At 39.8% G+C, this 24,910-nt stretch overlaps 1 protein-coding gene across 4 annotated transcripts in view; it reads left to right on the top strand.

The window, feature by feature from the left end:
• grid2 (glutamate receptor, ionotropic, delta 2) overlaps window positions 1-24,910 on the top strand; it is a 788,159-nt gene that overhangs the window by 395,765 nt on the left and 367,484 nt on the right. The gene's annotated exons all lie outside the window — the stretch shown is intronic.

Here is a 24,910-nt window from a genome sequence, read left to right as displayed (position 1 = left end):
AAGTTTCAGAGTTTAGAAGAAGAAGTTTTAGAGTTTAGAAGAAGAAGTTTTAGAGTTTAGAAGAAGAAGTTTTAGATTTCAGAAGAAGAAGTTTTAGATTTCAGAAGAAGAAGTTTTAGAGTTCAGAAGAAGAAGTTTTAGAGTTTAGAAGATGAAGTTTTAGAGTTCAGAAGAAGAAGTTTTAGAGTTTAGAAGAAGAAGTTTTAGAGTTTAGAAGAAGAAGTTTTAGATTTCAGAAGAAGAAGTTTTAGAGTTCAGAAGAAGAAGTTTTAGAGTTTAGAAGATGAAGTTTTAGAGTTCAGAAGAAGAAGTTTTAGAGTTTAGAAGATGAAGTTTTAGAGTTTAGAAGATGAAGTTTTAGAGTTCAGAAGAAGAAGTTTTAGAGTTCAGAAGAAGAAGTTTTAGAGTTTAGAAGATGAAGTTTTAGAGTTCAGAAGAAGAAGTTTTAGAGTTCAGAAGAAGAAGTTTTAGAGTTCAGAAGAAGAAGTTTTAGAGTTTAGAAGAAGAAGTTTTAGATTTCAGAAGAAGTTTTAGAGTTCAGAAGATGAAGTTTTAGAGTTCAGAAGAAGAAGTTTTAGAGTTCAGAAGAAGAAGTTTTAGAGTTTAGAAGATGAAGTTTTAGAGTTCAGAAGAAGAAGTTTTAGAGTTTAGAAGAAGTTTTAGAGTTTAGAAGAAGAAGTTTTAGAGTTTAGAAGAAGTTTTAGAGTTTAGAAGAAGAAGTTTTAGAGTTTAGAAGCAGTTTTAGAGTTTAGAAGAAGTTTTAGAGTTTAGAAGAATAAGAAGAAGTTTTCGACCTAAATTCTGTTATTGACAATGACTCTTGGATGAGAGTCGAAACGTCTATTTTTTCAAACTGAGTCCAGATGACTACAACTGAAGCTTTTTCTACTAAAGAAGTTTTAGAGTTCAGAAGAAGAAGTTTCAGAGTTTAGAATGTGACACATTCAGGCTCAGAGCCCACATGCTGTATTGACCTGTGTGGACTTCATGAGGAACTCTGAGCCACGACTTCACTTCTTCACCACAGTTTCTTCTTTAGAATAATGTATCTATAATGTTTTAAATGCATAGACGCCCTTAACCGCTGCAGCGCCAGCGAAGCACGGGGCCACTAGAGCTTAACTAGCACGGGGCCACTAGAGCTTAACTAGCACGGGGCCACTAGAACTTAACTAGCACGGGGCCACTAGAACTTAACTAACCCTAACCCTGGGCACTGCCATACGCCACTGATGATACGTGAAATGTTCTGAGCGCTCCTTTGAATGAAGCACACTAAAGGATTTCTCAAACATGCATGAATCATTCAAAAATACAACTCCCAGTGAGTTTTTGATTAGACAGAACAATTAATAGAGCTCAGTACAAGTCGGTACAGCCTGATTGTAATCCTTCATATCAACTCCATCGTTCTCCCCGGAGCTTCAAACACACAGTTCCTCCTTTTGACATCATTAGCTGCTATACCAGGAAATGAGCGTGTTTAAAGTCTATTCATTCACAAGTCCTTATGATCCTCCAGGAACTCAAATTAGCTGTACTACGATTCATCTGTATGATTTAAAAAAATGCAGACATTGTAGGAATAAAGGATTGTCGTGATTTGAGGATGATAAAGTCAAAGCCAGAAAAAGTATGAATTTTATGAGAAAAAGTTGTGATTTCACGTGAAAAAGTTGCAAATTTAGGAGAAAATGTAATTTCTCAAGAAAAAGTTGTAATTTTACGAGAACAAAGTCTTAACGTTACAAGAACACATTTGTCGAACTACGAGAATGAATAAAGATTATTTGTAGATTTAGGGACTCAATATATTTCCTTGCAATTCAGGATCCACATTTTGAGAAGCTCTGCTCTAGATAGTAATATATATATATTTCACAAATTAGGGCTCCGTGTGTTCCATAATAGCTCGCAATGTGTAAGAGCATTTTCAGAAAGGAAATTCGGGGCAATCACGTAAGAAAATCCTAATCATATGAAAACCAAATACATCAAGTATTGAATATTTTTATGAAGCACTCTTTTCAAGTGACTGCAATCAACAGACTGTATTTAACGCCCAAGTCAGAGGCACTCCTGCTTTTGAGTGATTATGTTCCATGAGCACAACTCTCTCCAACCTGATAAAAATAACTTTAGCTGCATAATTTCTGTTCACGATGAGGAATAATAATCAGCTGTATTGATTTCAAACGTATGTGATGCAGGGAACATAAAACTGCATTCATCAGTTGTCTGCAAACCATTTGTGATAAAAACAAACGTGATTTTTGTCAACTAACATGTTCTATTTTATAGATAGATTTTCATAGCGTCGTTAGGAAGCGTGTTTTGTTCTTAAATTTAACTTTACGCCGGACAAATTGCAAAAAAACATACCCAATTTTAGCTTTATTTAATCAAGCAAAACAAAACATACAAAGAATAATCATTAATTTGAGTACTGATTACTGATAGCAAACATATAAACCGTTTTTTTTTTTGCTTTGCTGCGCTATTATAATGAATGAGATGGAGCGGTTACATGAGTAGCAGGCAGTGTGCACAGACACGTTAGTCCTGGAAGGGTCTGTTGTGTTTTGATCATTATTTTCGGTGCAGATCACAGACAGCAGTGGTTTTGTTTCCTCTCATCTGCCTCTAATGGGGTGAAGGCTCTGGGTCAAGTCTTCTTCCCTTCAGGTCCCACAGCTTCAGAGCGCTCCTTTTTTCTTTCATTTTCCTTTGGTGTTCGCTGTGGCTCTTATAACTTATGTATGAAGCATCTCCCCTTCCCCCCTGCACCATCTACTTTGACTAGGATTCCTCGATGTTTAAATTCCAGATGACGGTTATTATATTTTCTTTACTTTGTCGAACACGGTCAAAGTCAGCTGCGTGCTGAGCAAAAAGCCTCTTTACCAACTGTGTGATGAATCAAATCAAATCAAATCAAATCAATTTATTTTTGTAAGGCCCAAAATCACAACAACAGTTGCCTCTGAGGGCCACAGGGAGAAATGAATCAACAATGTCTGTGGTGGCGATGAAGTCAGACAATGTCTGTGGTGGCGATGAAGTCAGACAATGTCTGTGGTGGCGAGGGACGATGTCCCAGGGTCCTGTGTCCTTAGACTCTCCTTCTCGGCCAGGAAAAACTACAAAAAAAACCTCTTTGGGAAAAAAGCGTAGAAACCTGGAGGAGTTCCAGTGAAGGAGAGATCCGACTCTCACAGACGGACAGACGGACACGAGGAGACTGGAGCTGGACCCACTCTTCAGGCAGATGAGGGACCGTCTGAGTCGAGCTGGACCCACTCTTCAGGCAGATGAGGGACCGTCTGAGTCGAGCTGGACCCACTCTTCAGGCAGATGAGGGACCGTCTGAGTCGAGCTGGACCCACTCTTCAGGGTCCAGAATCAAATTATAGATGGATTTGTGGATATTTTTTTAGATTTATCTTTCTTTTGTCTTGTTTCTGTAACATTTTCGCCGTAAATGTAATGCTATGAGTTCCTGAATCTTAATGTTCCTAATGTTGAATCAAGAGGTGAAGTTGAACCTTTTACGCAAAAAGCTAAAACCTCTTTGAAAAAACATGTTTTTGTGCAATACAAGGAAGTTAAGCCACTTTTTTTGGTTCTTTTTTCATTTTATTTATTGGAATTTTCTTGCGCAAAAGGCTTTAATAAACAGGACTGTTGTAGCATAAAAAGTGGAGAGAGACAGAAGAGACATTCGGCAAGTGGTCCCTTAACAACTGCACCACCAACAAGCGCCGTTTTTTGTGTTTTCAATATCACGGTAATATCAAAGCTGGACATTTCTTTTTAGAGGAACTGCACTGTCTTAATTTTTTTAGAATCAGAAATAGAAAAGGTTTATTGCTTTTGCCAATGAACAGAATTCACAAACAGGAACTTGCTTTGGTGATTCGGTGCAATATAAAACAAAGAACAATGCTAAAACACATATATAAAGTCAAAAAGAAAAACTATTTAAATCTGCTATAGGATAAAAATGAAAATAGTCTTACTATGTACACAACATGTACAGTTGAATTTACAGATGTAGTGCAGAAAGTGAACAAGAAAACTACTTTTGATGCTTGTTTCTTTGCGTAATGAAGTTATTTTGCCTTGAATGAAGAGGAATGAGGCTTCTTATGTTGAGCTCTTTCATGGGGAAATCCTGCCTAAAAGTCCTGGCTTTGACCACAAAATAAATACATAAAAATAAGATTCAATTGCTTCTGTTGACACAATTCTTTCTCACTTTTTGACGCTAATAGTTCTCCAATCTGTGTTGAATACTGTAATACTTCTACTACTTTTTATATGGTTACTTCAGTACTTTTAATCAAGTATAATTTTGTATGTTAATGCATTTGTTTTTCTCCTGAATCTGTACTTTCACTTAAATGACTCCACTAAGTATTTCTCCCACCACCGACAGTAGTGAAAATGTGGGTTAAGTATCAACATGACGACTACTGCACATTTTGAGTACTTTTACATTTAGCAAGCCTAACATTTTAGTAATACTTGTTTTGTCTCCGTCATTTTTGTTCTTCTGGAGAAAATCAATGCCGTTTTTGATCTTGCGTTTCCATTATCGTCCCGTCCTTAGCTTTACATTTGATCTGAAACCTGCGGCGCTAATTCTTATTCCTCTCCATGGACAGAAACGATGTAGCCAACAGTGTTTTTATCAGGTCGATGAGAAATGTGCTCAAACATAATCGCTCAGAAGCTGAAGACTCTCCTCAAACCTGACACACAACCTGCTGGCCCCACTCGACCAGTCCTCCTCTGAAGCTGCACCGAGGGCTTTTTATTTTGAATTAGTCAATGTCTTCTAATTCCCTCTTGGGGTTAAGTGGACTTTGATTCATTAATTCACCCTAATTTCATGCCGCGCATCTGGTTTCAAATAGGTTACGGCGCAGTACTCAAACCTCTTGCATACTTTATTATACGTCACGGGGTAAAAACACTGCACACAATTCACTCTTACAATAGAATGTGCCAGAATAAAATAACAGAAAAGAAAACTAGCACTCCAAAGAAAATCCAACAAGTACGTAAACTGAGTCCAGTCCTTGACAGTTGGGTCCGCCCCTGTCAACTGTTTCCTGTCATTCCAGTCCATTGTTGGAGTTTTACATCCGAGATACGCTGACAAGGTTTTAATGGTGATCATTTCAGAAGAAGATTGTGGCAAAAGCCCCGATGGCGAAGAGTAATGGGGTTGTACTGGATCATTACCGTTGACATGTGGCGTCGTAGCTACATACGGTCTGCAAAGCTGCTGTAAGGGTGCTCGGAGAGGTCAGTCCACGCAGCTGACAGCTCCAGTGACCGTCCACTGCAGCTCTGGAGCGGTAACTGAGCACCGGACTATCAAGGCGTATCAAGCGAAACAAAACGTGCACCACACAAAATCTCTCCGAGGTCAGTCAGCACAATCAGAATTAATCCATGTATAAGGTGCACTGGATTATAAGGCGCACTGTCGTTTTTTGAGAAAATTAAAGGCTTTTAAGTGAGCCTTATAGTGCGGAAAATACGGTAATTGCGACTGCCAACAACTCAGACTATCTTACAGTCATACGGGCCAGCTACAGTACGTGGATGTCATGCACAAGGAAACATTTACATTTGTATTTATTGCTCACCTGGTGTTTCCTGTAGTTAAATGCAGAAGACGAACCGACTCGAACTAAACAGATACAACGTTGAAATGTACGTAAAGAATAATTACCTTTCTGTTATATTAAGATTTGATGATTTTGAGGTTGCTGTGAGAAGTTTGTGGGTTTAATTCCAAGTGCTGTGCTGTGCAGTTTGCCACCACAACATAGAATAAACAAAATATTCAAATGCATTAAGTTCAACAATGTGAGAGAGCCAAAAGTGCTACTCTTCTGCTGCCTTGTTCACTTAACCTAATTGGATTTGGCTGTGTGACGTTTAATATTGATATTGACATAAATATGACTGAATGGAGCATAAAAGTGCCTCGTGTCTTCATCTCTTTTCAGGGGGTGTCTGGGTTTTGGCAGCGGTCAGCTCTTATTACTGTCCCCCTCCTTTGTCTTTGAGTTTGGATGTATCCCAACTTAAGATACATTTTTACTACTTTAGTCTTACTTTTAGATGAGATATTACAAGGTACTGTCTGGATTGGACCCAAGGGAAGTGTGTGGCTTTTCTGTGTGAACTTTTGATGACTGACCAGGACCATCAAAAGGTCTGGAGCTGGGTCTCCGGGCGCTGCTCCATACTGGGGTCAGTAGAGTTTACCATGCTACCTGACAATCTGACCCGTTGCCAAAGGTTACTGACTTTATCCGACAAAGAGATATGTTTTCATAAAATACACACATTTATTTACACACATTCCTGCTGCTGCAAACTTAAGATGTTATATTTACAGGGTTTCATAATCCACGGATAGCGATTTCTTATTTATTTTTGTATGCCCTCAGTGACCATGTTTACATACACACTACATTTGGATTATTATCTGATTTCTGGTCCTTGAAACTGCAAACTTTTCTCTCTTTTTTTTATTGCTGTTGTTGTTTAATTGCTAAAAACAATTGTATAACATGTGATATAACACTTTTGACCACGGCTGGTTACTATGACACACACAAACACACATTTCCTCGGTTAAAATGCATTTTTTTCTTTCAAAACAAATACTAACTGGTTTTCAATAGCATTAACAATACTGACTTTTAATAATTGCCATCTATGAGAACACTTTTAAATGTCTTCCTTTAACGAAGTCTGGTCCAAAGACATCATTTTACTGACCGGGAAAAGCAGACTTCTAGATTAAAATGTTCCAAACTTATCATTGATTATTAGAAATGAATCTGAATCTCAATTACAGTTGGAATGATTGCCCAGCCTTGAAAATACAGTGCATAAACATGATTTAAAAAAACAAAATCACATCTATTATATTCCAGTATTTGCGCTGTTGGCTGTGGCTCTGTTCCAGTGAGCTCTGTGTGCATGAGTGGCAGACGGAGTCATATCTGCAGTGATGACCCATTGACCCGAGGGGCTCTTGTATAACGGGTCTGCAGCCAGAGAAGGAGATGGGCGGACGGGTGCACAGACTGTAGATAGATGGGTAGATATCCTGTGCACCGGGTCACGCGTGGGCCAAGCGCAGTTCACGACCCACCGAAACACAAACCGAAAAACCCACACGCCCTTCCATCCTCCAAAACGTCTGCCTGTCACATGTTCAAACACGGCCGACCTTTCCCACTTCTCGGCTGACCTCGCTGTTGGCAATTTCCGCCGGCAGAAGCGCTGACATTTAGGGACACCAGATAATCTTTTAATTCACCTGTGTGGCCCCGCTTCCCCTCTGTGATATGATCTGTGCAAAGACAAACAAATACCTTAGCAGTCCTTTAGTCGACAACTCAAACCATTATTTGTATTGCACATTGACGTATTGTAATTATAGTATAGAACGCGACAACAAAATAAACGATTGTGACATCCAAAAAGGATCACGTTGCCCAATGTAAGTGTGCTATTTAGTCCATTTTCTTTTTTTTTTAAATGGGGATGAGAAAGAAGGGAGGACATGCAGTACATTGTCAGAATTGGGATTTGAACTCACAAAGCTGTGACCGGCTGCATATGTGCTGCCGCCTTAACAGCTCGACCATGAATACAGTTTCAGTTATAATTTTAGTCCAGTTCTTGATAGTTGGTTCAGTTTGTGTCATCCCTTTCGTCGTAATGCCACCAAAAGCATGCTCCAAAGATATCCATGTATTGTATCCATGGCAGGAGTTTAGAGGCCCAGATACATAGTTCTGAAATCCAGTGGAATGTCAATACAGAAAACTGTCCAATTTTCCTGAACCATTGGACAGTTTCAAAACACACGGTAATGGTGGGCCACTTGGCTAGTATGTTCCTATTCCCACTTGGCTAGTACTTTTCCTTTTTCTAAGGAAACAATTCACGGGTTTCAGGCAAATGATTCCATCCTGATTTGAAGGATTTAGTGAGGGTCTCTTTCCATTCAAAAGATATACAATTATGATTTAAAATGTGGCAATGCTATGACCGTTTGCAATGCCAAACCCTTCATGTTGGGAAAGAATCCGTTCGTAGCTCCACTATTGGCTAAAACCTAAATTGACAAACTCTGTGTGACAAAAACTATTTATGTGATTGATAAGTGGAAAGAAATGTTTTTTATATGTTTATGTTAAATTAATATGAGCAGCTTTGTTTGATCAAACCTGGTCATCTTCAGAGCCATCTCCATGTTAACGTGAGGAACAGCCAATCCCGCTGCTCCACTAGCACTCCCTCTTAATTATGCTGCTTAAAGGAATAATAAAGGATTTTTTGCCAATTTGAAAACTTAAGTGACTGTTAATCCCTTTTTTAAAAATGGGCATGTGCACTCTCACCACACCGCCTACCATCAAACCTCATGAAAACCTCACGAAACAGCCTCACCGCTACACATGCGTCTGTTTATTAGTGCAACGGATCGCATTGCATCTCTCCGCAGATTTCCGTCTGTTCTGAGCAGCTCAAACTCAGTCTTTCTCTGTCGTCATTTTTGGACAGTACACGGAACAGTACACTGAAGGAACTCGCTAAACACACACCGGCATATCAACCACGGATGCGCAGCCAGTTCATTTTACAGGCCAAGTACCAGTAGATATTTTACCTTCACCGGTTAAGGGTGTTGCCCAAGGACACAACCACCGTACAACGCTAGTACGGAAGGTTAAACCACCTATCTGAGCTCCATCCATTTTTTTGTTTGAATTACATTTTAGTCGCTTACTTACAGAGCAAATATGGACTTTACTGCCTTGTGCTCCTCGAGCGAGATTGCACATTAACGCTCTCCATCACCGGTGTTTTAATAAAAGCCTCACAGTGGAGTTGTTAGCTCAGCGAACGGTCTTTTAAATTCAACGGGACCCGCTGGCTGTAAATGTTAGCGGGGCAAAGCTAATTGAACATTTATATTGCAACCCAATCACTGTCCTAATGTCGTGATGGCGTTTTGTCGAGCAGAACTGCGAAGCAAATACAAGCGACTTTTATTTCGGAGCTTTAATAACCCTGTGGTCCGTGGCCCGCTAATATACTCTGACCTTATAACATATCCATTCTCTTTGATCAAGCTACATGCTGCATAATTTAATAAGAACATAGAGCCGAGCAGGGCCTTGTAAATTAAATCCAATGGCACGTGTGAAGTTAATGATTACAGTTATTTCAGTGTTGGTAATTGCTTTGGAAAATTGCAGACGATGCAACCGAAAGGGAGTTTGAATATGAGCGTAAGTCACGATTTAATTCAAATGAGTCTTGATTGGTTTACTCACCGGTAATTGTTATAGCTGTCGTGTCTCCATGGAGATATTATTGCTGTGCCCGTTGTTCCACGGTGTAGGATCAGACGTATTTATTTAGCGTCTATGCATTTACAGATGTTTCACTTCGCTTGAGCATAAATGGATTCTTAACGTGAGCGGGGTCGTCTCTCCACTGATCTGATCTGTAAGCTGTTCTGATGGCATCACATTTTCTCAGTTTAATGACGTAGTGTTGAACCTTTTACTCAATAATATGTTCGCGAAGACAAAAACTACACCAGAAAATCTGAAGATGTTTTTTCTATTTTACAATTTTTTTCAGCCTTGATTTGGTTGATCATGTATTTATTAAAATGTATAATACGATCAGAACAACCAATGTCATAACTGTAAGAATCTGGTTGAACTGATGTGTAGCTCCAACCCAAACACTTAACACCTAAACGGTATCTAAACCAGTCAAAACTACAACAGACTAACATTTTGAATTACCCTCATGCGGAACAGTTCTTGCACAGAAGCGAAAAAAGTAGTTCCCAAATCAATGAGAATGTGTTGGCCCCCCCGCTCACAGCCCATTGTTTACTTAGCCCTATCAAGACAGCTTATTCTATTTGTTCCAGCCATTGATCTGGCCACATCCAAATGCCAGGTTGCATATCGTCATATCGGCAGCGCATTTGCCAGTAAAGTCCATTCTCCGCGGAGTTGGCAGTGCTCGGATCAAAAGCGGATCGATGGAATGAAATTGTGCGGTTTGCTCATGGACTGCGCCGCGTAAACTTTGAAGCTTGATAGATGTCTGCATGTCGGCCCTCTTACCCTTTGCCCTCCTCGCACATGCCATGGAAGACTTTTGCTGTTCTCGAAACGCTTTATATGTCAGCCGGACGGGGGAAGGAGACGGGGCTCGGGACGATATCGTGGAGACCTCTTTGCTGAAAGGACAAAAGAGGCAACAACTCTTCGAGCTCTTTGTGTTTTGTTTCAGCAGAAGGAGAAAGGCGGATCGATTGGTGCAATGTGAGATGGTGAGCGGGGTCAGACCTTGTCAAGTCGCGGTTTGGTGGCTTTTGTTGACGGTGGACATACTGTATGTGGGCGTGTGCACTTGCTGGGTTAGAGGGCTACGAAATGGCAGAGGAAGAAAACCGTCAAAGATACAAAATGTCTGTTGTTGTTTTTAAAGTTGGGAGAGAGTTTTGTCCAACTTGATCAGTATTTTACTCATTGATTCAAGGCCGTAGATCATAGGCTGTAGTCATAAAGGAAGTCTATGTATCAATTATTCCACGACCAATTCAGTGTCTCTATGATCGGACCGTGTGTCTGACCCAAACTGCACGTACAAGACGCAATAAGAATCCAGCAATGTCATTCATGCTGTCGTCCACAGTAATCTTTATCAGTCCAATTAAATTATTCGTCGACTAATTTAAATGTTGGATCGACAAAGACTCGGCAATGAATCGACCAATTAATTGACTAAGCAACTAAAGATGGACAGCTCCAGAGTAGCTCTTAAAGTACCAATTAAGAAAATGAATTAGTTTTCCTACCTCCAGACACCACCAGATCTATGCCGGGTTTTATCAGGTCTAAATTAGGGCTCAATCAGGTCTAAAATACGACTACAAAAGTGGTGCTCTAAATCAACCGAACAGAAGAACTCACTTAGATACCACCTTAATGTTGTAGTAGTGTTGTCTTCTTCATTTGACCCATTATTCAATGCGTCAATCTGTCTATGTAGCACCTTGCACTAGAGTCTTGAAAAGTGTATTTTGCTGGACCCTAAAAATTGCGTGCTTTCATTTGATTTGGGGAAAAGCGGAAGAATTTCACACAGAAAATATAGTGTCCAATGGAAATTAAATTCAAATGATAAGAGGGCGCTAGTAACCATTTGTACTGGTAAAAGCTTCATAAAATGACTACATACGTCAAGATTAGTGTGTGAATTTGTCGACTAAAAGCAGAGTGATGCGAGCTATCAAAACTATCTGGTATCTATGATCTATCTTGTAGCTATCTGACCATGCATCTGACACAAGAGGTACCGTATTTTCTGGACTATATGTTGCTCCGGCCTATGAGTCGCACCAGCCACAAAATGCTCAATAGAGAAGACATTTAATAAAATATATATATAAGTCGCACTGGAGTATAAGTCGTAATTTTGAGGGACATTTATTTGATAAAATCCAAGACCAAGAACAGACATTTAATCTTGAAATGCAATTTAAAATAATAACAGATTAGAGAACTTGGAGAATATGTGTACGTATGCTAACGCTAACACCTTCAGCTACATGAGGCACAGACAGAACTGTGGTAAGTGTCTGGTATGTTAACGTAACATATGAACAGTTATTCAGATATCTATAGCATAAAGAACATGATAACAAGTTTACCAAAGCATCAGTTTTACCCCAAATCACTAAATCCACTGAATTCTTCTTCCTCTGTGTCACTTCTAAACAACTCTGCAAACTCCAGAGGTAGAGGAAGTGCTCTTGCGGTTGTAATTGTGAAAATAATGAACAAAATTATATGATAATGTGTTAATAATATAACATATAAGTCGCTCCGGTGTATAAGTCGCACCCCAGCCAAACTATGAAAAAAGGTGCGGCTTGTAGTTCGGAAAATACAGTGCAATAATAACTATGTACGGAGAAATACTGATAAACTGTGTCCTTCTGTTATCCAAATACTTTCGAATCCTAATAAAATACTTCTCCATTGACTGATTTATTTAAACTAAATGACTTAAGGCCTTTACATTAGTGTCCTCTGCATTGGACCCAACCTTCATCCTCTACTTACTAAAAACAGATTACATATTGTGCTAGTTTTAGTTTGATGGCGTCCCATTAAGTGCATTCAGATTCCAATCCGGGACTTCATGTACATTGATTCCTGAACCATTTAAAACTGGACGCTGCATTTAATCCAGGCTTAATGTGCGCACCGTTAAGCTCCATATTGAAGTAGTTAATACCGGCACAGAGTCTGAGAAATTGGCTTCTTTTCTTTGTGATTTTCTCTCAATATTCTACCTTATCCCCATGCACTCAACCTTTATAGACTTTGTTCCTTAGTGTGTGACCGCGGTTAAATCAGACAAGCTAATTAAACAAACAGTAATGGTGGTGATTTAGAGCGATTAGTTGTTGGGCGGAAGCACAAAGGGTTTTGACACCCCTCCGTGCCGTGTCATGGTACGGTCCACTGCCCAAGACACTGGCACTTAATTATATTGCCATCCATTTTATCCTACGTGGAAGGCTGAAATCACTGCTAATCGAGCATCTTACGAATCTACCTTGGCACAGAGGAAAAGCATGGTAATTCCGTCCACAGATGGATATTTGAATATTAGAAGCCATTTTTCTTGGGCAAGAGGATGAAGAAAAAAATGTGTTTACTGCACAATGAATGATTAGTGATTATTATGATTTGTGTGAACTTATAGTACAATATTCTGCAACATTGACTTAATAATAGAATTTAGCTCTATTGTCCAAGGTAGAAATACATCTTCGGCTCACCACCACATAAATACGTTAATTTAGCAGTTAACCATGTCATAACATTGATGAATCCTGTTTAGTAAAGCATTAAAACACATCCAGACGAGGCAACACCTGACTATTAAAAAGTAATATATGCTTTCAGAGGTACTAAAGAACATGTTTAAAGGCCAATAACACAAATAGTGCATAATGCCTTTAATATAAAACAGTTGACCTATTCTTCACACTTACACAAGCCTTTGTCATGCTCTGAGTGAGTGACAGCTGGATTAAACCAATCTCAGGGAGGTGTGAAGTTTCTGAACAAGGTGGTGTTAGTTCCGTCTTGAAGGAAAAGAGGAAACTAACTGAACATGAATTGTGATAAAAATGTAACTGATCCGTCTGTAGGAAAATGGTGATGTACATGCTTTAGTACATCCCTAATTTGCCACAAACAAAAATGAGCCATGGATTAAAAAGCACAGCGAAAAACCTCATTCTCCCTTGTCTAACTAGGTCGAGAGTTTGTCACTTCCGACTGTCGCTTTTTTCCTTTTCCATTTAAGACTTTTACCTCTCGCAGCCACTTTGTCAGCACAGGTGAAAATGAGGTCAGCAAAACACCTTTACTCCAAATAATGGGAAAATACAACCGCCTCCTGTATGGCTGCCGATCACCTCAGCGGGCAGCGGTGTCCGATGAACGGCTATTACACGAGAAAACGGGCTCATTTCGATCAGATTTTACACTGCTGGGTCTGAAAGCATTTAGAACACACCATCACCCCGAGGTAAAATGTGCTTATCCACCATATTGGATGTCATCAGTGGGCCAAAAGTGCCATGATACTCAATGAATGTGTATGCTAAAATGTGAGAGTATTTGTGAGAGAGATGGGACGCACATGGATAATACTGCAGAGTTAGAATATTAAGTACATTTTCTGAGTACAAGAAATCATTTAAAAAACACAGGAAAATGTGAATAGAAATGAAACAAACAGTGTAATCTTTCAAGCCAAGGTTTAACTTAAGCCTGCTGTGTCTTATTTGGAAAAACCCAATTAGGCATCAGTACAGCCAACATAGTATTTTTAAGTAGTTATTTGGATTCATGTGACGGATTTGATCACATTAATTTGTCAAGTTCTTGAATCAAAAAAGCAAAAATTACAATGTGGCTTTTATAACTCACGTACATTTCCAACTAAAAGCAGTTTGCAGCAGTTTTAATCAAGTCAAAAAAAAATATTGTTTTTTTTATTTTTATTTTGGAATTTGTCACGACACCAAGCCATAAAGGACCAACTGAGGATATCATGTATTACAATAGACTTCAAATACTAATCATTTCAAATTTCAAACCCTTCTTTATTTTTGCGTCAGGCTTTATAAAGGTTTGGACCTGGTTGAGTTCTGCCTCCAGTTCTGTTTTTGATTAGGACATGGTTCACTCTGGACACTAAAGATAAGTGTCTCAAAAGTTATCAAAAGAGTTTTGCTGCAGCCTGATGCTTATAAACTCCAAAAGTCTCTAAGAATTTAAGTGATATGGGAGAAAAAACAAATTCTTCTTTTTTTGGGGTCCAATTAATATATCGGGAGGTCAAGGCGTTAATTGTTTTTTTTACATGTTTTGTGCTTGAACTTAGTCTAAGCACCTTTTTTATTGGACTGACAATTAAAGTGCCATTGGGATAATGCAAATAAAAAATACAGATAATTACTTTTTGCAGTTACTAGATGTGCATAACCAAAATGTAACCAAAATGTTTAAAGCTGCATTTTCGCATTTATTCCAGTACGGGGTTGTTTTGAATTCCTCAAAGATGCTTTAAAACCTGTCGTCCCACTGTTAGCGGGCTTGCTTCTCCACAGACCTGACTTGTAACTCAGCCTGATGGCATCACCTGCTCAAAAAAAAAAAAGACAAATGTTTTATTGCTAATCTTTGGAACATTCTTAGCAGAGCAATAAAATACAGTATCCACGGCGAGTTCCACAGTGCAGCTTTAACATGTTTATCTTCCCTGACCTTTTTTGTGGTTTGACGTCCACAGAAAATATCGATTATTCTCACAGTTAAAACCCTCACAGAACGTGCAAAAGAGCAACATGTACGGAAAGAAAATCCTCATTTCACTCAAAACAGCCGATCCTGCAGCTCGACGACGCACTTATGTGGCATGATTTTGACACGTCCGATGCTAGCTAATGTCACCAGAAGTCAAACGTATACCGTAGGTTGCGGAGCTCTTGACACCAGGTTGACGTTGTATTTTCACACTCTCACAGCACGCAATCAGACATGCATGAGGAGCACCGTGAAGCCGCCGTGTGACGCTAAGCCCTGATGGCGTTATGTACGACACGTCAAGGAGAAAAGTCTGGGTTAGCGTGCGGTGAATGTCAACCCTCGCCATGCTATACACTTATATACAAACGAGTCGGAATACAAGGGAGTTTGATGCCATGTTTTATCCCTCTGAGATGTCATTTCCTGTGTCAAAACCAACAGAGGAATCCTGCACGTTTTTCGATCAGAACATGTAACAAAATGTATTTGAATTAGCGAGAATGTAGTCGCGCACGGAGACACAGCGGCCAATGCAAAAGAGTGTGTTGTAAAAAGTCTAATCAATGTCCGTAAAATAGTTAATTTGCAAAAAAACAATGGTGAAAAACAGGTCATTAGAGGCTTGAACTTTGCTTTATCAGTGTTTTCAAATGCCAAATCTCATTTAATGCAATGAAATCTTTCTTTCCTCGATTTTTACTAATTCAACTCTATTTTCAGCAATGATAGTCATAGATTTAAGCGTCCGGGTTTTTTTCTACATTCAAAGATTTAAATTGTTAATGGTTACGGCAACTTATTATCAATTTATTATCATTCTGAAGTCCATGGAGACAAAAAAGGGGGGGAAATGTTAGCTAACTCAACAGTTGATGCACAAAAATACTATTTAACACTGCCAATCATGTCTAAACTAATAAAATATATGAGCTGCGAACAACTGGGATTATTTTGTTTTGAAACTTGCACAAGAAACAATTTTGCATGAAGAAAGTGCCAGAAATGCAAGAAAAGGAGGGACTTTATAGAACGCACTTTTAGAAAACCGTAAAAAATGACAAAAACACGACATGATCAAATTGCGTAGAAAGTCAAATTGCACTCAGAGTAATGGTTTAGCAGTAACTCTAACAGCACTTCAACGTATTCAGCAGCCTTGACCGTTCGACAGCTCTCGATTCCGTTTGACTAACTCAAATCATAAACGCAAATGGTTTTCAAATGCCACCCGATCGAACCAAACATTAGTCTTGCGATTCGTCATTCGTTGATAAGTTGGTCGATTGCTGTTATCGCTTTGTGGCGGTTTAAAACATTATGCAGCCATTTTCTCCCCCTCGCGAAGAAGTTTCCGTGCCTTTTTCGCCACTTTTTCCTTTGTTGGCACGAAAACCCGGAGATGTCTCAAGCAAAGATGTGTTTTTTCCCGTTCTCCTTACGTGTACACACAGCCAATGTATGCACAAGAAGGACACAAATTAATTATAGTCATCAAAAACCTGTCTTGGAAAATTGGGTTAATAGCATAGCGTTTTTGTGAGCGTGCCCAGTAGTAGCAAAAAAGTACAAAGTCTTATAACATTCATTCACAATTGACTGCATATGGCATCAACACATTAACTGATTATTCTGTTGGTTTCTTTGTTATATAAATATACAGTATATTTCCCGTAGGACCCTGAACTGGTATTTAGAGGGCATAGTGTACAGTATTTAGAGGGCATAGTGTACAGTATTTAGAGGGCATAGTGTACAGTATTTAGAGGGCATAGTGTACAGTATTTAGAGGGCATAGTGTACAGTATTTAGAGGGCATAGTGTACAGTATTTAGAGGGCATAGTGTACAGTACTTAGAGGGTATAGTGTACAGTATTTAGAGGGTATAGTGTACAGTATTTAGAGGGCACAGTATTTAGAGGGCATAGTGTACAGTATTTAGAGGGCATAGTGTACAGTATTTAGAGGGCATAGTGTACAGTATTTAGAGGGCACAGTATTTAGAGGGCATAGTGTACAGTATTTAGAGGGCATAGTGTACAGTATTTAGAGGGCATAGTGTACAGTATTTAGAGGGCATAGTGTACAGTATTTAGAGGGCATAGTGTACAGTATTTAGAGGGCATAGTGTACAGTATTTAGAGGGCACAGTATTTAGAGGGCATAGTGTACAGTATTTAGAGGGCATAGTGTACAGTATTTAGAGGGCATAGTGTACAGTATTTAGAGGGCACAGTATTTAGAGGGCATAGTGTACAGTATTTAGAGGGCATAGTGTACAGTATTTAGAGGGCATAGTGTACAGTATTTAGAGGGCATAGTGTACAGTATTTAGAGGGCATAGTGTACAGTATTTAGAGGGCATAGTGTACAGTATTTAGAGGGCATAGTGTACAGTATTTAGAGGGCATAGTATACAGTATTTAGAGGGCATAGTGTACAGTATTTAGAGGGCATAGTGTACAGTATTTAGAGGGCATAGTGTACAGTATTTAGAGGGCATAGTGTACAGTATTTAGAGGGCATAGTATACAGTATTTAGAGGGTATAGTGTACAGTATTTAGAGGGCACAGTATTTAGAGGGCATAGTGTACAGTATTTAGAGGGCATAGTGTACAGTATTTAGAGGGTATAGTGTACAGTATTTAGAGGGTATAGTGTACAGTATTTAGAGGGCACAGTATTTAGAGGGCATAGTGTACAGTATTTAGAGGGCATAGTGTACAGTATTTAGAGGGCATAGTGTACAGTATTTAGAGGGCATAGTGTACAGTATTTAGAGGGCATAGTGTACAGTATTTAGAGGGCATAGTGTACAGTATTTAGAGGGCATAGTGTACAGTATTTAGAGGGCATAGTGTACAGTATTTAGAGGGCATAGTGTACAGTATTTAGAGGGCATAGTGTACAGTATTTAGAGGGCATAGTGTACAGTATTTAGAGGGCATAGTTACAGTCGCACGCAGAATGGTCTCATAATGAATCACGTGATCGGTGGAATGTCATTTTTGTTTTCTCGATGTAGTTACGCAACTTTATAATGTCATTGTCAATCTACGGTCATAGGTGGGCGGGGTTTGTGACGGCACAAGAATGGCTTATAGCAGAGGGACATACTGAAAGCTCAAAAGACAAAGCTCAAAAGAGGGACATACTGAGGGACATACTGAAAGCTCAAAAGACAAAGCTCAAAAGAGGGACATACTGAGGGACATACTGAAAGCTCAAAAGACAAAGCTCAAAAGAGGGACATACTGAGGGACATACTGAAAGCTCAAATGAGGGACATACTGAGGGACATACTGAAAGCTCAAAAGAGGGACATACTGAGGGACATACTGAAAGCTCAAAAGAAGGACATACTGAGGGACATACTGAAAGCTCAAAAGAGGGACATACTGAAAGCTCAAAAGAGGGACATACTGAAAGCTCAAAAGAAGGACATACTGAGGGACATACTGAAAGCTCAAAAGAAGGACATACTGAGGGACATACTGAAAGCTCAAAAGAGGGACATACTGAAAGCTCAAAAGAAGGACATACTGAGGGACATACTGAAAGCTCAAAAGAGGGACATACTGAAAGCTCAAAAGAGGGACATACTGAAAGCTCAAAAGAAGGACATACTGAGGGACATACTGAAAGCTCAAAAGAGGGACATACTGAAAGCTCAAAAGAAAGACATACTGAAAGCTCAAAAATGTCTCAGAGAAAAGTTACGTTTTAAAAAATGAGCATGAAATACAAGTGTCGACACATGTACTTAGATTCCCTGATGAATTTCGATCACGTCAACAGAAAACAGGGCCCTTCATCCGGTGGAGATATTTCAACACGAAAGGAGGAAGTCAGTATTTAAATCCTCTTGTACTTCTCACAAACCCTTTGCCGATACCACATACTGTAGAACACTTTTTAGTCAGAAAAACGTATCAGGGAGGCTAGCTCTGATAGCTCTTCCCAAACCTAAAATGTTCATATTTTAAGAAGCATGTAAGCAATTTCATGAATCATCTTCTGGCAAAATTGATCTTAAATAAATTACGCTGACTGTGATGCCGTTCGTCCGGGCATTATTTTCTTTTAACATACACGCAAAAACTTTCAACGTGACCATTTCGCTGAGTGTAACTGACCAGATGACAAGCACGCCCCCTCCTCCGCTCTCCCAAACCACTTTTACAGCACTGCCGACGCCTCTACAACTTTTTTCTTCGTCAGAAAGTGGCGACTTTTTTATTGACATAGAATGATTGGATTTGCCGGCGCTGCGAGTGATCTCCAGACTGGGCCGAGGAGGGAGCCGGCGCAAATGAAGCCGCCTTTGTGGAGCCGGTCAGCGAGGGCAGATGGATTTTGGTGTCGGCGGTAAAGTACTGCGGCTCAAGTGACTTTTACCTGTCAGGCTGAAGCTGAACTGTCTGATTGGCCGTGTCATAGCGCCGGGGGGACCGCATTCCCCCGCACTGACACGTAAACTCCACGCTCCGGCTGCTGTGTCGGGAGCGGCTTTATTGGACAGCGCTCGTCTCGCTCGGAGCAGCGGTGCACAGTGGATTGCCCTTTGGCTAATTAGCCTCAAACATCTGTCCGCACGGCAGCCACTGGGAGATAACCGCGCAAGAAACAACAAAGGGATAAGCACGAGCGCAAATGATGGTTTCATTTAGATTCTGTGTTTCATCTTTATTAAGCTCTGCGTGGATGTTCGGATGGTGATGTGGAGGAGGTATGAACCAGGTTCTCGTAGTTTGGTGGGATCGAACCGGTAGTGAATATTTACCATTGTTTTTTCAGTCAAGTGTAAATTTGTGAAGAAGATTTGAAAATTAAAGGAAGTAAAGCTGATGACATTCCATTGATGTGAACGAAAACCGGCACTTTTTTGGAGGTTTAAATAATCATCAATCAAACTAAAGGTGTTATCAGGGATAATTATTATTTCTCAAATCACAATTGTTGTATAATAACTTGGCCTTTGTTTACATTATGGTTGCTAGGTAACATTGTATCTCTATAACACACAGAAAGGTAACAGAAGCATCTCTTGTGTCTTAAGACTAATTTATGAATCTCTATGAACTATATTAAAGGCGGTATGGACGTTTTTTCGGCGATTTGAGAACTCAGGTGGAAGTGCACATGCGCACTCCCCCGTGCGGACTGATACAACACACACGTGCGTTTGTTTATTAGCGCAACGGAGCGCATCGCATCGCTCGTCTCCCGTAGATTTCTGTCCACTTCTGAGTCAGCTCGAACTGTCTTTCTCCGTCTTCATTTTGCCCCGTACACTGAGGGAACTATATTATGATAGATCCATGCGCTTAGGCACGCGGAAACGTGGGGACGAGCCTGACGCGGCTGCAGGTGAGCGATAGGTGCGTTTTATGATTGATACGTGGCAGGACTAATGATTTATCCACGCCACGAGGAAATATGATAAAAAAAAATTGCTGAAAAAAATCGTCCATACCACATTTAAGATAAGATATGGCTTTATTTTTCCACACATGGGATTAATTAATGCGTATGACTGGTTGGATGATTAATTGGACTAAAACACAAAACATTTTCTTATAGATTTTGCTCAATACTATTAAAAAAAAAGAAAATCTGAGTTTTTTTTTTCATTTTACTTCCTGGTTGTAAATCATGTCATGGCACTAATAAATGCCTTAACGGTTGCCTAGCAAATATGATTTACACTGGTCCAAAACTGAAATTTTATATTTTATGAAAAAATGTATATTTGAAAACACATTTATTCATTTGAATGAATGTTTAAAGGTTCATACAATTGTGTTTGTGAATTCTCTGACGTCATCAATATGTTTAATATGTTGTTTGTAGAACTTTTGTACTAATTTACAACATATTTTCCAATTTCCCTCCACAAACTGCCGCCTCATCGGTGTAAAACTATCATTCATATTTACAACAGGTATAGCAAATAAAGCAAACGATTAACTCAGTCACACACACTTCAACCGTGATACCATTTTGACACTTTTCTTTTCCCACTGCACTCTGGCTCCTCCTCCGCTGTAGCGCACGAGTGTATCCGGTGGACACAATGCTTTACGACAGCCTTCTGTGTTCTGATGATGAAGCTTTATGGCGACTTTGCTGGAGATTAAAGCACTATTAGCCACACGCCGCCACCCGCTCCAGCTGCTGCCTTTTGTTTATGGCTAAAAATTGTTTTACGGCGCGCGGCTACAGTTACCTACACTATTACAGCTAATGATATACAACTGGGACTGTATATTAGCCACGTGGAGGAACGCAGTGCAAAGAAAGGCCCCGAGGATGAGTTCGAGACACTGATAAAAGTGATAATGGAGATGACGGATTGCGGGGGAGGTGTAATAAATTACTATGTGTTATGAATATTGTGATGGCCAATTGAAGGCAAAAATCAAAGAGATTGTTTAAAGGGGATAAATGAAAAAAATATTGTGATTTTTAGATGGAAATTATGTTCTTTGTTAGAGAATAGGCTGTGTAACTGGGTTGGACTGTTTTTGAAAGAAATATCCAAAATAGTAATTCACAAACGTTGAACCTCATCATTATTCGCTCATGCGGGATTTCAAGTCATTTCAACTGAGGCAATCGCATCTTTGGAGTTGAATAATGGCACCACTTTTTGAGGAAATTGTGAAACATGATTTCACCTTTGTTTATTTGAACTGACAGAGAAGACGTTGAGCTTTGTGCCAGTTTTTGTATCATGTGGAGAGGCCCAGGAATGACACAGATATGAACCATAAACTAGATCATCTGCGATCTGAAAAACAGCAAATTCGGACCTGAATTCTGACCTCTGAGCTCTTTTTTAAATTTTTCTATTTATTTTTTAAACATACAGCAACAAAAACATACATCAAACAAACTGACCTATGTAAAGAACAATATGTAGTAAAACATTTATAAATACGTATTTTCCGGACTATAAGTTGCATCGGAGTATAAGTCGCACCAGCCAAAAAATGCATAATAGAGAAGAAAAAAACATATATAAGTCGCGCTGGAGTATGAAATGCGGTTGCACATGTGAAAATAACAAATAATATCACATATAAGTCGCTCCGTAGTATAAGTATAAGCATAAATATAAGTACGTTTTTTTTCCAAATCTATGAAAAAAGGTGCGACTTATAGTCCGGAAAATACAGTATCTGCTTCATTTTATTTTTTCAAAAGTATGTACCGAGACTGTCAGGGAGCCGGTTCCACAGTTTGATGGCTTCAGAATGCCGGTTACACAAAGGCAAAGCATATTTTGGGGATCACACCGTTTTTTGTGACCGATAAAAGAAATACGCATTGTCTGCTCTGAGCCAAGCTGGAGAAATGTATTCAACCAGAGGTGGAGCAGTTAATGGACAAAGAGGGACGTCACACCGGGCTGTTGGTTCACGGTTCTCCTTCGATAAAAGCTAAACTAAACAGTCACTGGATCATGTGCTCAAACCTCAGTGTGAGCTCGGGCAGTCTGGAAGGAAACATGGAATCATCTCATGTGAAAGCAACAGAAACAAAACCGCGTTCATTCCTCTCTCTGAATTAGCACTCGTGAGTGACTTGTGCATCGTTCATGTCGTTTACGTGCTACGTTATATGAAAAAGAATCGGTGGGGAGCGCGTCATCGTTGGAATAAGCAGGTGATTCTTTATGCTCACAAATTTGGTAGATGCAGATAGTGAGATGGGGAAAAAATGAGCAAGAACCCCTGGGCACTCTAGACGGAATCAGGAATCAGGCAAACGCAGCCGTCCCAGAGCATCCCCCGTCCTTACTTTCGTGGTTAAAAATGGCAAAAATCCTCCAAAACTACACAAAATCTGGACAAATCTGAAGCAAGCGATTAATAATCCTTTGTTTTTACATGCAGGGCCGGCCCAAGCCTTCAGGGGGCCCTAAGCGAAAACATTTTTGGGGGCCCCTCACCACGTAATCAGAATCAGTTTTATTGCCATTGTCAGTGAACAATTCACATATGGGAACTTTCTTCAACGCAAACAAAGCACCAAAACTCCAGGGCATCTGTTTGCCAGTTAGTTTATTCTCAACACCTCACAAGCTCAAATATTGATAACTTAAATCCCACAATGCAACTTGGTATTCCGCTGACATCACTTCTACTCCCTGTACAAATAACACACATCCCAGATATGTTTTTGGTCGTATTTGTGGGCGTTAAGGGTCGACAGCCACATTAGCACATTAGTTTAAACTAATGAACAGGGGGGTCTGGGGGCCCTCCCCCAGAGATTTTCAGACCTTTTTTGGGTTTTCTGCTGCATTTTAATGTGGTCCAGCCAACTAAAGTAAGAGTAAAATGTTGAGGTTGTAATGCTATAAAATGATGATGTGATGAAACTGTGCCAGGAGAAAATGATTAAAGCCAGTTATTAATACATTAGTGTACTTAATTACTCAATACACAATATTGGCTATGAAAATAATTATGGTCAAATTGATTCATTTTAACTGAAAATGTAAAAGTAATAGTTATCCTTACTAATTTATCTTTTACAGCTCCCAACTGTTCCTTCTTGCCAAAGTGACAAAACAAGTTATATTAAGTTAAACAAATGGCATAAGCATTGCTTGATTAACAATTAACACTGATAAAACAGTGCAAACATGTTATTCCCAGAGAATGAACAGAACGAGAAGTGAAGGTCCAAACCTCGCTATAGTGAAGAGACTGCGTTTCTGCAGCTTTGCCACTTTTGTATAAAAATATATAGTATTATTCTATAACAGACGTAATCATAATATGTCTGGTTATTTTTCACTATCAGTTTATTATAATTTATAACAAATAGTCTAATGATGCTTTTTAAATAAATTGAAATGTTTTATTGCTCTATTAAAAGTGAATTACAATATAAATGTTTGTTCTGATCAGAACATCACACACTCCTGCATGAAACAATGCTGCGATGTGATTGGCTGATGGACCTTACACGCATAAACCTTTACGTTCCTCTTATTGCACTTTAAGAAGTAAAACAGACATCATGAGTCACGATTGATCTCACACATGGTGATGTGAGAGAGGGACGCAAACTCAAACCGCTCATCTCTGACTGAGGCTGCACAGGGGCCCGGGACAGGGGCCGCACACTGTTCACTCCAAAGTCTCACGTCAGAGGGTCTGGACGAGACGGCGCTCGTCCGGACCGGATCTCCGCCTCTTAGTGACCCGGGGCATAGACGCCCCTCCCCGGCCTCACCTGCAGCTGACACTACGGGGCTGGTGTAAATGTTAAGCTTATTATCTTTCATTCAGACATATTATTGTGCGCGGGGCAGAGCTCTCGTCGCCTCCAGCCTGAGCGAACTAACGTGACAAAATCGTGTTGTTTCAAACAGCAGCATTAACCGTCTCTTTGTGAGATAAGTTCAATACCTGGAGAGTGTTGTTGAGTTTGCAGTTTCTTTACATCGTCAAGAAGTTTCTTCTTTCGTTTTTCGGCACCAGGAGATATATTCCTCTGGACATGAGGGCCACGCAGGCACCACGTTCTGTTGTGTTTATGTTTTGCTCTCGTTCTGCTCGCGCCCAATCAGCGCAGGTTTGGTGTCTCGGTTGCCAGATTGTCATTACAAATAAATGCAGTTTGTGTGTTTTATGTTACCGCTGTGTGCGCTGCCGCGCCAGCAGCGCTACTACACTAGTGGCGCACGCTGCGCTTGCACTTCGCATAAAACGGGTTGCCAGATTGGGGGCCCTATTAACGCCTCGGGGCCCTACGCGGTTGCTTAGTTCGCTTATAGGCTGGGCCGGCCCTGTTTACATGGCTAGAAGTTTAAAACATGCCTTCTACAGGGTGAATACAGAGGAACAGCCGTTACCTCCAACATAAAGACCATTTACCCTTTGAACATACAGTAGAAAATTTGCATAAAAGTCCTATAGT

Source organism: Eucyclogobius newberryi, unplaced genomic scaffold (genome assembly GCF_026437365.1).
Source record: "Eucyclogobius newberryi isolate DKJ021-1_F unplaced genomic scaffold, fEucNew1.0.hap1 SCAF_6, whole genome shotgun sequence".
NCBI lineage: Eukaryota > Metazoa > Chordata > Actinopteri > Gobiiformes > Gobiidae > Eucyclogobius > Eucyclogobius newberryi.
Note: the sequence above shows the minus strand (reverse complement) of the source record. Positions and strands in the feature narration are given on the sequence as shown.